The sequence below is a fragment of the Thermobia domestica genome, chromosome 1 (genome assembly GCF_964235325.1).
Source record: "Thermobia domestica chromosome 1, izTheDome1.hap1.1, whole genome shotgun sequence".
Taxonomy (NCBI): Eukaryota; Metazoa; Arthropoda; class Insecta; order Zygentoma; family Lepismatidae; genus Thermobia; species Thermobia domestica.
The window spans coordinates 32,328,092-32,342,077 of NC_137454.1; positions in this window are offsets into that span (position 1 = coordinate 32,328,092).

Genomic DNA, 13,986 nt, shown 5'->3' on the forward strand with positions numbered 1-13,986 from the left:
TTTAAGTATTATTTTCATATTATTTTAATTTAATAAGTGTTATAAATATGTAGAAAAAATGTAAAAAAAAAAAACCTTTCCTCGGGCCGGGTTTGAACTCGCGCCAAAAGAGACTTTTAGTATTAGCATATAGCGCTAGCCCACTCGGACACGAAGACCGACAACAGAAAGCGTTTGATTTTGCTATTTTAATTTAACGTGGCAAGAAGTGGATAACGCCAACCAATCAGAACTGTGTTTCGCGTTTCTACTTCCGGGAGCATTACTCTCCCGAGCTAGTCCTTCCAGGGACGGCATTAAGGGTGGGTGGGCGATTGCCCACCCGAAGGATGTCCTCGCCCACCCTTCCGCCCACCCCAACAGAAGTAGAGTAACGAAGGTGGCATTCTGTACTTCTAAAGCAATGGGTAATACTTTCGATTGTAATGTAAAAGGTTCTAGGACCCTGTTTAACTCTGCAATGAACAATGATTTTAAGACAGATAATTGCAGTAATATAATGATGCCAAAAGTCGTGATTAACTTTTAATTACGCGGGCTTTAAATTCCAGCACCTTGTGAACTACGAAGCCATTTAAACCGATTTCGTAGGGTTGGAAAAAATGTAAAAATAATCACTGGTAATTACAGACACATGAAACAAAAAAAGGAGGAACTTTTGTTACTTAATATCTCTACTTGAACTTACTGACATATATGTGATTTTATTGTGTTATGCATTATTATTATGCTGCCAATATGTCTTGAGCCGTGGCAAAAATGCGAACTAAAGCTCACACCCTCGACACACCCACGCGTTGAGCCAATAAGGGTTGAGCTGTTGCTGAGCGAGAGAACCTTGCAGTCGTCTACGCTATTGGCAGATTTAAAAACAAGAAACTATCGTATAGAATTCGCACGTTCTGTACTGATCGCAAGATTCGCGTTCCGAAGTGCGGCAACATTGCTCTACGGATGACGAAAGAGAGTGGAATTCCTTCAGCCGATAGCAGCGCTTGGAAAGGAAGACTAAGTATCAAGACAATGTGCCATCTCTATAGTATTGTTGTTACTGTAAATTTCCTTTTTGGAAAGAAAACTACAATTTCTCCCCCCATCCCTCCTATACTGATAAAAGGAATACGTGTTTATTATTCCTTGAAGTCCATTATTTGACATCACAATCCATGTAAACCTTCCTTTCTAATTCCAGTTTTTACTCCAGGAGAAAATAACACGAAAAAAAATAAAACTTGCATGGTGTTTTAAAGGGGGATTTCCCCATCATTCCCAGATAATTTGTAAATTGCTGTGAACCAATAATGTTAGCACGGCTGGAATTGCTAATATTGTTTCATGATTGGTAGCTTGTTCTATTGGAGATGAGTATAGGTGACTTGCTTTTAATCGAGCTCATTTAATTACACATTTTCGTATTTTGTTTCTCCATTAGCAGTACAGGCTGTACGCACTAATTCAAACCCATCGTAATCCGAACTCTGCGCTTGTCCGAATGGCATTTACCTGGCGGGCTTGATACTTTTAGACTGAAACAGAAACAGAAACAGTTGTTGAGAATTATGTCACTAGATCAGGTCACTTTTCTTGAATACAAGACTGTTTCAATTGACTTTTGAATGCTTAACTACATAAACGATACTGTAAATGTTTTAGATTAGAACTAAACCTTGACAAATATTCATTTGTAACTAGATTTTCGGCTTTTGAGCGCTCCCTTTTTACGCCAAACAAGTTAATAACACGAACAGCTCAAGCAAATAGTCGTATTAACTCGCGCTTCCTGCTGTAGTTATCGAAGATTACACATATCTGTAACCAAAAAGCTGTTTGCATAAGTTTAGCTGATATTTACGCTTCTGGGTGCACGGAAGTCGAAAATGACCCCGTTTCCTCCTGAGACGTCAACTTTTTGAACAATCGAAATGTAACGTGGTTAAACAGCTAGCTGGAAGTCGCTAAATTGCAAATACATCACACGAAAATAAACATGAACATGGAAGATTAAATGTATTTGTGCTCCCCGAAACATGAAAATACATGTATATTGGTACGGTTGGGAATCACTGACGCATATAGCAATGTATCATGAATGAGAGTACGAGATTACAAAGACAAACCAAAAACAATAAATCTGTTCATAAAAGGAATTTAGTAAGATTACATCTTCGATTTGTAAAACGTTGGTAAGTAACTACACTGTTTGTTGCTCAAATACTATGAGTGCGCGAGTACACGGGGTTTTGTTGGCCCTGATATTGGAAAACTCATATCTGACAAAGACTTCATCAGTTCAATGACTCCAACTGAAAAAGAGGTTTGGGTTGCCTTTACTGTGGTCATCAAAACATTTTTGGGAAACCGAAAGGACCCACACTACAAGGAAATGGTGGGGGAAAATGTTGCACGCGTTCCGAAATCTTGGTTGCTCCATGGGCTTAAAGGTCTATTTTCTCAACTCCACCATCAAGATATCAAAGAAATGGAACGACGGTATCAGGGAAACTGTAGTGTTACGATGATGGCAGACTACTGCTTGTTTAGAGATTTTCCGGCAGCCACCTACAAAAGGACAAGCTCCAAACGATTTGATCTTTAAAAAAAGACGATTTCACAAGCAATCTGATTGAGGGTGGTATTACTTTTTTGTCTTCACGTGTGGGCGTATTTCTGTACATTAATTTGTGTTACGCTGTTAATGGTGTTTTTATAAATCGCATATTTGTGTTTATATTTTTGTTCAACAATTTCTCAGGACAAAACGGTTGTCATTCCTGGATTCAGCGCATCCCAACACACACAAATCAGTTAACTAAACCGAAACAGCTTAGCATTGTTTTATTTTTGCAGACCTGTGTTATTACTGGTCCACATTTTGTTCACACAATTACCATGGAAATAAACAAATGCGAAATGATGTTACTCATATTGACTTTTCAGTGTCCCCGGTAAGTCCCGGATTCGATTCCCAGTGGTAACACAAGTGATTTGGATCCTATTCTAGGTCCCGTTCTTAGGATGTTATCATCGTTCCATGAAAAACTATGGCAAGCCATCATGGGTTCACTTTGCCCAGAGACCTTCGGGTCAAAGATCGACCTTCGGGCAGGACACTGCATCATCATAATGACCTTCCACTAATCGGTCTTTGCGTCCTTTGTATATTGCTGAGGTGACGTCAATGATACTACACAGAAAATCGCTACTTCTAATATACTATTTACGATGGTGTTCAATTTATAGTATTATTTATGGCATTAAGTATCTTCTGAACCACTAACGAAATATTTTTTTACCCGTTTATCTTAGGTTGCAGCTTGTGTGGCTATGAAGAGAACGTTTAGGGCAGTTATTCTAACACTTGCTGAGATAAGTAATGAAAATTGCAGTCGCTCTTCTGAAGCAAGACGTCTATTGAGTGAGGTTAATTTTCAGTTTGTGTTCCAACTAGTGCTCTCAACGGGTCGGGTCAGGTCGGGTTGAAGACCGACTCGACCCGACCCGTGACCTGAATTGACTGACCCGAACCGTGATCCAACCTCATTGACCTGACCCGACAACCCGACCCGATTGACCCGACCCGACAACCCGAACGAGTTGCCTGACCCGACAACCCGACCCGAGTTGACCCGACCCGAGCCGACTCGAGCTGACCCGATGCGAGTCGGGTCGGGTCAACCCGATCCGTTTGAGAACACTATGGTCACAGGTCACGACACTGGGTGAACGCCAAAATGCACATCCATTGGGAATTAAACCCGGACCACGTGTACCGAAGTCTTACACGTTAACCACTAGCTAGATCAAGCGGGGATTTGTATATGTATCTTAATGAATATTTGGCACTTTTGAGGTTTGGTTATTTCTTTTTATAACTGATACCAATGTCCGACGTGGGAGAAGTTTATTTTTTTTCTTGCTTTAGTTCTATGTGACGAAATTTTTATTCAAGGTCAGTATTCTCATCTGCTTGGACGGCAGGGGGTCTTCTCGGAAGGCAATAGCAAGAGTCTCTTGGCGGAGACAAAAGGAAATTGTTTAACTACAATGATAAGGGTTGAGGAAAACAGAACACCTGTGATTTTTTCCAAGCTTTCAACTTTCATTCCAAAATAGGTTCTTATGATTCCGGGACCCGTGCCACTTTGATTTCTCTTTCTCGGTAATTAAAACGTATTTTACAGTATATATAGTTGCACGTAAGAAGATACATAATATGAATTTTGTAATTTAAAATTTAAAAATACAGTATGATATTTAATTACAAAGTACTAATTTTATTTCATCACTTTCAGCCCAACAAATGAAATTCAATCAATTCGCTCCCTGGGTCTTGGTCATCAATACTGCGTCTTATCCTTTTTCTTGCAGTCAAGTCTTGGTCCTGCATTTTGTAGTTTTGATGGTCTTTCATGCTATACAAGAGCCAAGAATGCTCGCCTCATCGGTACAAATGCAGACCAAGTGTGATTTTGATTATGGTCTTTCATACTATACGGAAAGCAAGAAAATATGCTCATCGCTACTTGGTGATCACCAAAACAAGGTCAAGAGCAAGATTACTATGCAATTCGTCTTGCATATCCAATCTTTATCTTGTTCTTGTATCGATGCCATTGGGCTTGGTGAAATAAAATGAAATATTCAGTTTAAGGTCCCTCGATTCTGCACCGAGGCTAAGGGATACGGTGACCATGAGAAATGAATGAAATAGTGGAATGAAGAAAGTGGGAGGAAACAGAACCCCGAGAAAACCCACTACAAGGCGTTTCTCCACCACAAAGCCTACTTAGCACAAGCTGGGATCGAACCATGGACGCCATGCACCAGAGATGAATTCTCTACCACTGAGCCACCGCAGCCCTGCTTAGGCTTAGTCGTCCATATCCAATCTTTCTTTTAGCCTTGCTTAAACAACTTCTAGTTTTGTTCTAAATCCAGACTCCATATTGGCGTAGATATTAATATTACAGGGGATTGGTAAAATCAATCTTCCACATTTACAAATTAAAGTACACACAAGTATAAAAATAAGCATTTACCATAAAAAACACTAGCTGCAAGTGTTCAAAATAGATTTATGGCTTCTATAAAATCAATTGAAAATTGCTATTTTTAATTAGGCAGCTAGTGAAAAACAGCAGCTTTCGACTCCAGCCGAGTTTAAGCTCAACCTAAACTCAGTTGACCAAAGTGAGCTGACCCGACTGACCCGATCCGATAACCCGACCCGAGCTGACCCGATTGACCCAACCCGACCCGAATAACCGACCCGAGCTGACCCGATTGACCCGACCAGAATAACCCGACCCGAGCTGACCCGACCCGAGTAGCATGACTCGACAACCCGACCCGAGTTGACCTCTCCCGACCCGACCCGTTTGAGAGCACTAGTTCCAACTCAACTTGTTCACACTTGTTCTTGGAAAGTTGAAAAGATTGTCAGATTATCTACAAAATAAGGAGAGCACACTGGCTGATGCTGTTTTGGTTACGAAGGGTGTAGTGGATTATTTTACTGATATTCGAAACACAGTCGAGGAGTTCGAAAAAAAATTGAAATGAGTCTTTGAGGCTTGCTGAAAATAACGGTATATCTCTAACGGGTCCAATGTCCAGAACAAGATCATTACTTTATCATTTACGTCAGTATATTATGACTAAGCAGATATCGGTTGAAGAAGAAGATATCCAAATCCAAGAAGACTACAGACTTAGGATATTTCTTCCTGTACTAGACAGAATACTTGCAGAAATGAATAGGCGTTTTACAGAAAATACAGGTATTCTATGTGGGTTAAGCAGTCTTCACCCTAAAAGTAAACACTTCCTCTCATTTGATAAAATTGAACCATTTGCACGTCATTATGGATGTGATGTCGATAGTGCAGATGTGGAACTGAAACTTCTCCCGATAGTTTTGAAACGTTATGAGGAGGAAAAGCAATGCAAAATTACCTCTGTTTCTCAGTTTGCTAAAGTAATGGATCGTCTCAAAATTGCTTTCATGAAATTCACAAATTAGCTGTAATTGTTGTTACCATTCCTGTATCTAGTTCACCATGCGAGCGTTCTTTCTCGTGTCTTAGACGGGTTAAAACATATTTAAGAAATCCAATGACAAACGGTCGCCTAAGCGATCTTTGTTTCCTCTCAGTAGAAAGAAAACTTGTAATGAATATTGCTGTAGAGGATGTGGTAAACGCATTCGGTGCTGGACTTAAAAATCGACGCATTGCTCTTCACTAAAGTGCAGGTAAAAATATTTATTTGTAAGCTTGTTCGTACCATGTGATCAGCCCTTCATAGTTTAAAATACATTGTTGTTTCTGTGGGTCGTGATGAAGTTTTGTTAATTGCTATTTACTTCTTTATCCAATTTATTTATTTATTTTATTTATTTACTTATTTTTTTTACATTTTGCTAAATTGAGTTTCAGTTTCAAAGATATATATGTAAGCTATGATCAAACAATCATGATGTCGAATTTCCCTATTCTTTTAGTAACATAGGTCTTTGCTGCTGCATATAGAGATCAGGTCAAAAATCTTGTTTTACTTTACCTACTTATTGTGTATTTTATGTGATTAACGAAAGGCAGAGTATTATCTGTTTGTGTTGTTTGAACCTTCTTTAATATCTATGCATTCAAGTGCATTCTTGGAGGGAGAGGAGGTAACGCTGTTTTGAACTACATCGACTACACAGTACACGCAGTTATTATTATCAAAAAAAAAAAAAAAAACTGGAAGTAGAGGTAGTGTGTCTGCCACGCGGGATTCGGTAGGTCGAGCATATAGCCACGAACTCCCGCAGCCCATCCTAAGTCCTGTATTTCTTCAGTTCCACCAGGCGAATGCCGGAATTGTACCTTCTGTAAGGCCAATGCAGCTGTTTTCCACATCCTTGTTCCTCCCCTATTTCGGTCTGAGCCTTAGCTAACTAAAGAGTATAAAAAATGAAACTTAATTATTGTCGAAAATATGTCTACATTGCCCAATTCTCATTTTCATTGTCCGTCCACCCAGAAACTAGGTCCGTCTCTTTCCGCCCACCCCATCAAGCGTTTCTGGCGCCGTCCCTGAATAGTTCACTTTAAGGGACTAAGTATTTCTTTTTGTTATTTTTATGTAGCAATGTGTCAGTATCCACTGTCTTCATTTATCATTTTTATGGCTACTAGATTATTCAGCAAATTTATTCCAAAGGTGTTTTTGATTTCTTTTTTAAATAAAGATACTGCTTTTGTATCCTTTATATCTTTAGGCAGACCAGGCACGTAGCCAGGATTGCCTGAAGGGGGAGGTCCGTGACATGAAATACTGTGATCATCACACCTAGTCCAGTAAAGATAAGGTTGAGAAAGGAACAAATTAGTAACGAGCTGAAAATTGGTATGGAAGTAGGGGAATGTGTCAGGAATAACATACTAAAAGTCCCCTAAAATCCCACTGTAGCTTTTCCCACATTTTTGAAAAATGTCCGCCATCTTTAGACGACGACAAGGAATTTATGGAATTCGTCACTCTTTACGTTTATCCCTCTAGCCACCGTTCTAATTATCACAAATCCATGAATCATATATGGTTGCAAAGCTTGAAACACAGAGATAAGTAAATAACATATATACCCATCGTGCTAAATTTCTAGAAGAAGAGGAAGAAGAAAACAGCTTTTGTTATTTAAAAAGATATGTTTTCAGAAATCATGATAAGTTCGCAACACTAACAATTATTGCACATCAACAAAACAACACCAACAGATGTCCTTGACATCAGGGCCGTGCTGAGATACTAACGGGGGCAGTGGGCAAGTCTACCAAAAGGGCGCCCATACAAACGTGAACATGTATATATATGGGTCTAGGAAGATTCGGTGTAAGAAAACTCGATGTAGGAAAATTCGGTGTACAGAAAATTCGGTGTACGGAAAACTCGGGTGGGGAAATTTAGGTGTAAGGTAGATTCGGTGTAATACATATTGAATATTGCCACTTACGACACTTCATATTGTGAAAACGAAAACCATAAAATGTAACGAATAAAATGTCATTACCTATTTCAAGAAAAGCAAATTTATTTATTATTATTATTATTATTATTATTATTATTATTATTATTATTATTATTATTATTATTATTATTATTATTATTATTATTATTTTACTTGAGTCAAATACCTCTTTCATGTCTTTGGCGGGGTATTATTATAAACTACTTTTCACCACACAATGAAGCTGACACTTTTTGTCAGAAATAAAACAATTACAACTATAATTTCAGAGAATAGTTATAGAAACAGCTAAAAACACCTTTCCTATAGTACATCATAAAACACACAAGGTGATTCTTTTAAAACTCACGGATTTCATTTGGGTCTAGAATTTCTAACTGAAGTCCGATTTTCATGCGGCTTGTGGCAAATGATCAAGGAACGTTGGGAAATTTATGGAACTATGTTTACTGGTTTAAATTCATTTGGGGTAATATCGGCCACGCCTCTAGAAAAAGAGCAAATTTTCGCCCCTGTACCAAATTGGAATTAGGTGAGGTGCGGTGTGGAGATTTGAGTTTCTTTGTGAGATCGCAACCTCGCGACGGTCAATAAGAAACAGGAAACTGGGCTGTTGTATTGAGAATTATGCTGTGCTACTGTATCAATATGATCAGGACACAGTTACAATAATGTACTCTTTGGAGCAACGTGATTTTATCGTTAAAAAGTTTTTGGATCTGTTGTTGCTACGCAAAGGGCATTTACACGCAACTTTGCCTCACGTTCTGCCCCAGACAGGAACATAATGTGGTCGTTAGTGAATAAATTGCAGGAAACAGGATCGCTTGTGAGTAAGACAGGGGAGCATCGGACCCCGCTGGCGGATGATGTGGAAGATGTCACTTACCGACTAAGTCACCCAAGAAATCTCTCTGTCGTTTGTAGTGAGAAACCGGCTATTCAACATGTGATTTATGTGTGTTACCACTAACACTTAATTTGGATTCTAACACTTAATTTGGATTCGCTTCAAATATCCAATATCTCATTCGAACTGTAACGTACAATGGCGAATAGAAATACTTGCTGTTTTTCTTGCGGCCTGCTCGATATTATCCCGGATGAATTTAAATCAGTAAACATAGTCCCATAAATCTCCCATCCTTTCTTGATGGTTTGCAACAAACCGCATGAAAATCGGACTTCAGTTAGAAATTCTACAGCCAAATGAAATCCGTGAGTTTTGAAAGAATCATTCTGTATATGCATATGTAAGATGCAAAAATATATTGATCAAAAAAGTCTTAGTGGAAAGGGCAATATAAAGCAGGATGGTTTTATCAGATAACAGTTGTACAAATAGTTGACTTCTCCTCAAATCAGACATTTTAGTTTGTTTGGCTTAAGTTAAGGTAAACTAAAACTGCAACCTTATTGACTCCATATTGACTTCTTCTCCAATCAGGCGTAGATAGGCTACTTTAGTTGAGGCATTTATTTTTACACCTTTGAGTAACATAAATAAACTATGTCGTTTTTGAAGAATTTAGATTTAAATATTATTTATAAAATAGACATAAAATCGTCAGAACATTTTTGAGAAATCTACAATTTTCAACTTTACCCGTCCAGTAACTTACTTTTTTTTTTTTTTTTTTTTTTGGAAGTAGAAAATTCTAGGAGACATCCTCCAAAACAACATGAAAATTTAAGTTTTAAATTAAATGTCGATTGGTAGCGATGGTCGCTTCGCTAAATCACACGAACGGACATCGAAAAACAAATTTCTCGTCATGTAAGGGCCATGAAATGTTAAAATCCGTCGAAATCTAGAATTCAAATTATTTCACGATCACAATTTTTTAAAATTTGTTATAGTAGACAGTAAAAGTACGTTTTACACAAAGTTTGAACTTAAAACTAATACGCTCATTTATCCTCAGTTGAGTTTTTAATAAATCCTACGCTTTACTACAACGGATCTTTCTTTACACTTAACATTCCCCACACCGAGTTTTCCGTACACCGAATTTTCCTGCTCCCATATATATATATATATATATATATATATATATATATATATATATATATATATATATATATATATATATATATATGTGTGTGTGTGTGTGTGTGTGTGTGTGTGTGTGTGTGTGTTTGCGTAATGATACGTGTTTCCACTTTTCAATAGTACTTTGTTCTTCATGTAATAATAATGGCCAACGATTTAAAAAAAAAAAAAAAAAAAAAACAAGTGAGCATTTTACCGGAAAAGAAAGCTACGAAACTTGAAAGATGAGAAGCAACCGAAGAATCTAAAGAAAAGTTTCTTTCGACTTATGGACAAAGTTTCAAAATCATACAACTGTTGAGATGGGGGAAATTATCAATATAACCTACTAGTTACTGTTAACGAAGCTTGTGCAAGTCGACGAACTTGCGAAACTAAGTTTATTTTACTTGATTGCAGTAATTTGGTTGTTAAAGTAAAAAGGAATGGATACGGCCTCTTCGGTTACGGATCTGAGTTAAATTTAATGTATTTCAAAATTCGTTTGAATACAATTAGTTTTCACGCAGTATATGAGTATATAACTCGAAAGCGTAAATGTAATCGAAATCCAAACTGTAATCTAAAGGTCATTAGTATTATAAGTAACGCATTCTTTTAGAACTTTCACTGTCAATCACAGCAGCGTATACATTATATTCGTTGTATTATAACAATGTAATAATCATTATCAATCCACTCTCTCGTATTAAATTTAGATGGGGCGATATTTTTTAAACATTTGGTAATAGTTCTAATGCAAAGTAGATTTTTGATTTACTTGTGTTCAGGGATGCATCGGCGGAGATAGTCCGAGAGTCTGGATCCCCCAGAACTTTGAATTTTTAAGAAAATTACCACAATTTCAGGGGGAGAATACACAAAATTATTTTGCATTTTGTAGACTACTCCGAAAAATTTTCTAACCCAAAAGAGAAATTTTGAGTGTGCCACTGCATGTGTTTACATTATGTTACTCATTGCCTGACTTCGAATGTCTATGTTGGAAAAAGGAATCAAAGGACTGAATTGTTTTATAAGCCAAGGGACTCTGAAAACAGTTATTGTGGAGAGCACTGAATTTGAAGGTCCGCCACTGGATCGAAGACAAAATAAATATCGGTTAAGGCATACATTTTTATCATTTGTTGTGTATTAAACCAGGGGTGCCCACAAGGGGGGCTTATGACGCAAACTGCGTCATTGAAATATTTGGGGGGGTAAAAATCTATATAAATATGTTTGACGGGGGGGGGTAAAAATTAATCGAAAATATTTTTTTAATGGAAGAATACCTATGGATAGACAATTGCGGGGGGGGGTGCGTCATGGACATAAGGGGGGGTGGGCACCACTGATTAAACAAGGGCTAGCTTTGATGGCCATTAAAAATGACATACCCAATGAAATAGATACGGATGCAATAAATTTTGCTAGAAATTTTGTCAAATTGAAAACCATAAATGTCTTTATAACATGAAGTTTTCAGGAACAAGGAAAACGAGAAATGAAGCTAATTGCCATGATCTTATCATTGAAAATACTATGTAAATATGCTTTTAATGAAGCTTAAGTGCATACCCCTAAAGCCAAAATCAAACCTGCGTGTTAGATTTTAAATTCATGAATTTTATTCTTTCGACTTTTATGTTTCAATTGTACTTGTCAAAATACATCTTAGGTATATATATCTTAGTTGTGTCTTGTGCTTATTTAATAAAAAAATGCTATTAATTATTAACATTTGAACTTTGTTCAGTGTTCATCTACAGTCAATTAGTTATACTTTCGCCATTTTTAATTAATATTCACAGGTAGACTACAACAGATATTGAACAAATTTGCAATTGTAATAATTATTTGAAGAATTTTTGTCCATTACAACTTTCTACTTTTAAAAAAAAAATATTTAGGTGGGGGCGCCGAAATATTGTTTTCTCGCATTCTCGTAAAGGTTCCCTGCATGTTCTTTGTTTTGTACATGTCCAACTCGCTGAATGCGTCTTCTCACTGTTCTCCAATACAAGAAGCATTGAACATGTGCACAGAGGTCGACAATTTCCTAGAGGCTCTCTCCTAAACGCTTGCGTGTATTTCGCCACATGCAAATTCTATGAATCCGGATGGACCTACCCAGAAATCCTTGTGCCCAGCTAGGAAGACTTTTCAAAATAGGTCATTAAAATAAGTGTTAAACAATTTTGCAGTGTTAGAGAATAGCCTGAGGAAAAGTTTTCACGAAAGAAATGAGCCCGGTATAACAACTTCTGGTCTTCTGGCAATACTGGCGAAATTTTTCACTTCCTTTGTACTCTACTTGTCCCTTAAAATATTTTTATTAATTGAACATTATTCCAAACAATTACGAACAAAAGTAAAATCAGCGCTAAGTGGTGAATAGAGCGATAGAACTAACGAAGTATCCCCTTCAGTCGAAACGTAATGACTTCGTTAATGAAGCTTTGGAGAACACAGAAAATTTAACTTTATGTTCTACATTGCCACGGCACAGATGAATCTCAAAAACTTAACACAGCAAAATCTGACACTGATCGTGTGTTCCAAACAATAAAAGAATATTACCGTGCAAAGTAGCTTGAAGCCTGTAACTTGATTTTAAACGCCATAAACAGATGATTTGCCCCACTGGCTAACATATTGTATTCGTCCCGAATTCTCGATCTCCCAAACCACCGTTACCCCAATTGCCCATTATTTACCCATGATGAAAGCACACCATTATCTTAGATTTAGTACGCATTTCTTTAGTAGCCACACCGTACATTATACCATAAAGATTAGCTATATGTTTGTTATCATGCAACAATATTTACGAGAACAACAGACTGTAATCTGTAGCATATATATGGCTTGGGAGGGACAAATTAATTTTAAATCAGCAACGGACAAATTAATTTGAAGTCAGCACTGGCGGTTTTAGTATTCATGAACAAGGGGTACGAAAGCTGCAAAACAGCGTCCCCTGTAGCTTGAAATATTTTTCGGGGGGAATATACCCTCCGGAACAAGCACGACAAAATCTTCTCGTAAGAACATGGATATCAGTAAGCATTTGTGATGCACGAACTATGTCAAGTACTCAGATTAGGTGTAATTATACAATGTGTACACATAGGCCTGATGAAATTACCTACTATGATTGCTACGTGTTAAAAGATCAAGAAAGAAATTATCAACCCGCGGGAGCTTATATGATTCGGATTTCCCATTAATCAGTACCGGTAGGTCCCGTCTCATATAGCCTCGCTACTGAAAGGGACATTAAACTCAAAATCAACTCAACTCATTTATAAACCACTCGTTACAATGAATGAATTTTATTTATTTTCTTTAAAAATTTTTGGCGGAGCGGAAAGAAAGCTGACTTAAATTTGCATTTGCAAAAGACCTTTTATGATGACGTTAAAACTCGTTTTAAAATACATCATTTAAAAAGCTACTTACCTGCAACATAATGATTGCTTCTGTGATTTTCCTCTAAGGATATAAATATTTTCCTCTTAGAAAAAGTTAAAAATTGAGTTGAGTTTTCATTTTTTGCTCCAGGACTCCGTGACCAAGAGGGTCCCAAAAATTTTTAAATTACTGAAAACATATTCACCATAAAATTTAAAAAAAAAAAAAAAAATGAGACTCTCCTATATAATTCATGGGCCCTTTTGTACTTTTCCGCTTCAGACCCCCAATGGTATTGTCAATGCTCGACGTCTTTCGTTCCGTTTCTCCCATATGCGAGAAGTGCGTGACGTGTGACTTTTTGTACATATAGGTTTACCGCTACTTACGATACAAGGCGGAGGGTCCAACCCACCGTGAAATTTACCAGTTTCCCGCCTGGCCAATACGGCCCAGGTATAATGTCTTAAATTCGAGAGGAAAATAGGAAATTCTTCCTCTAGAAATGGGATTTTATAACGTTACG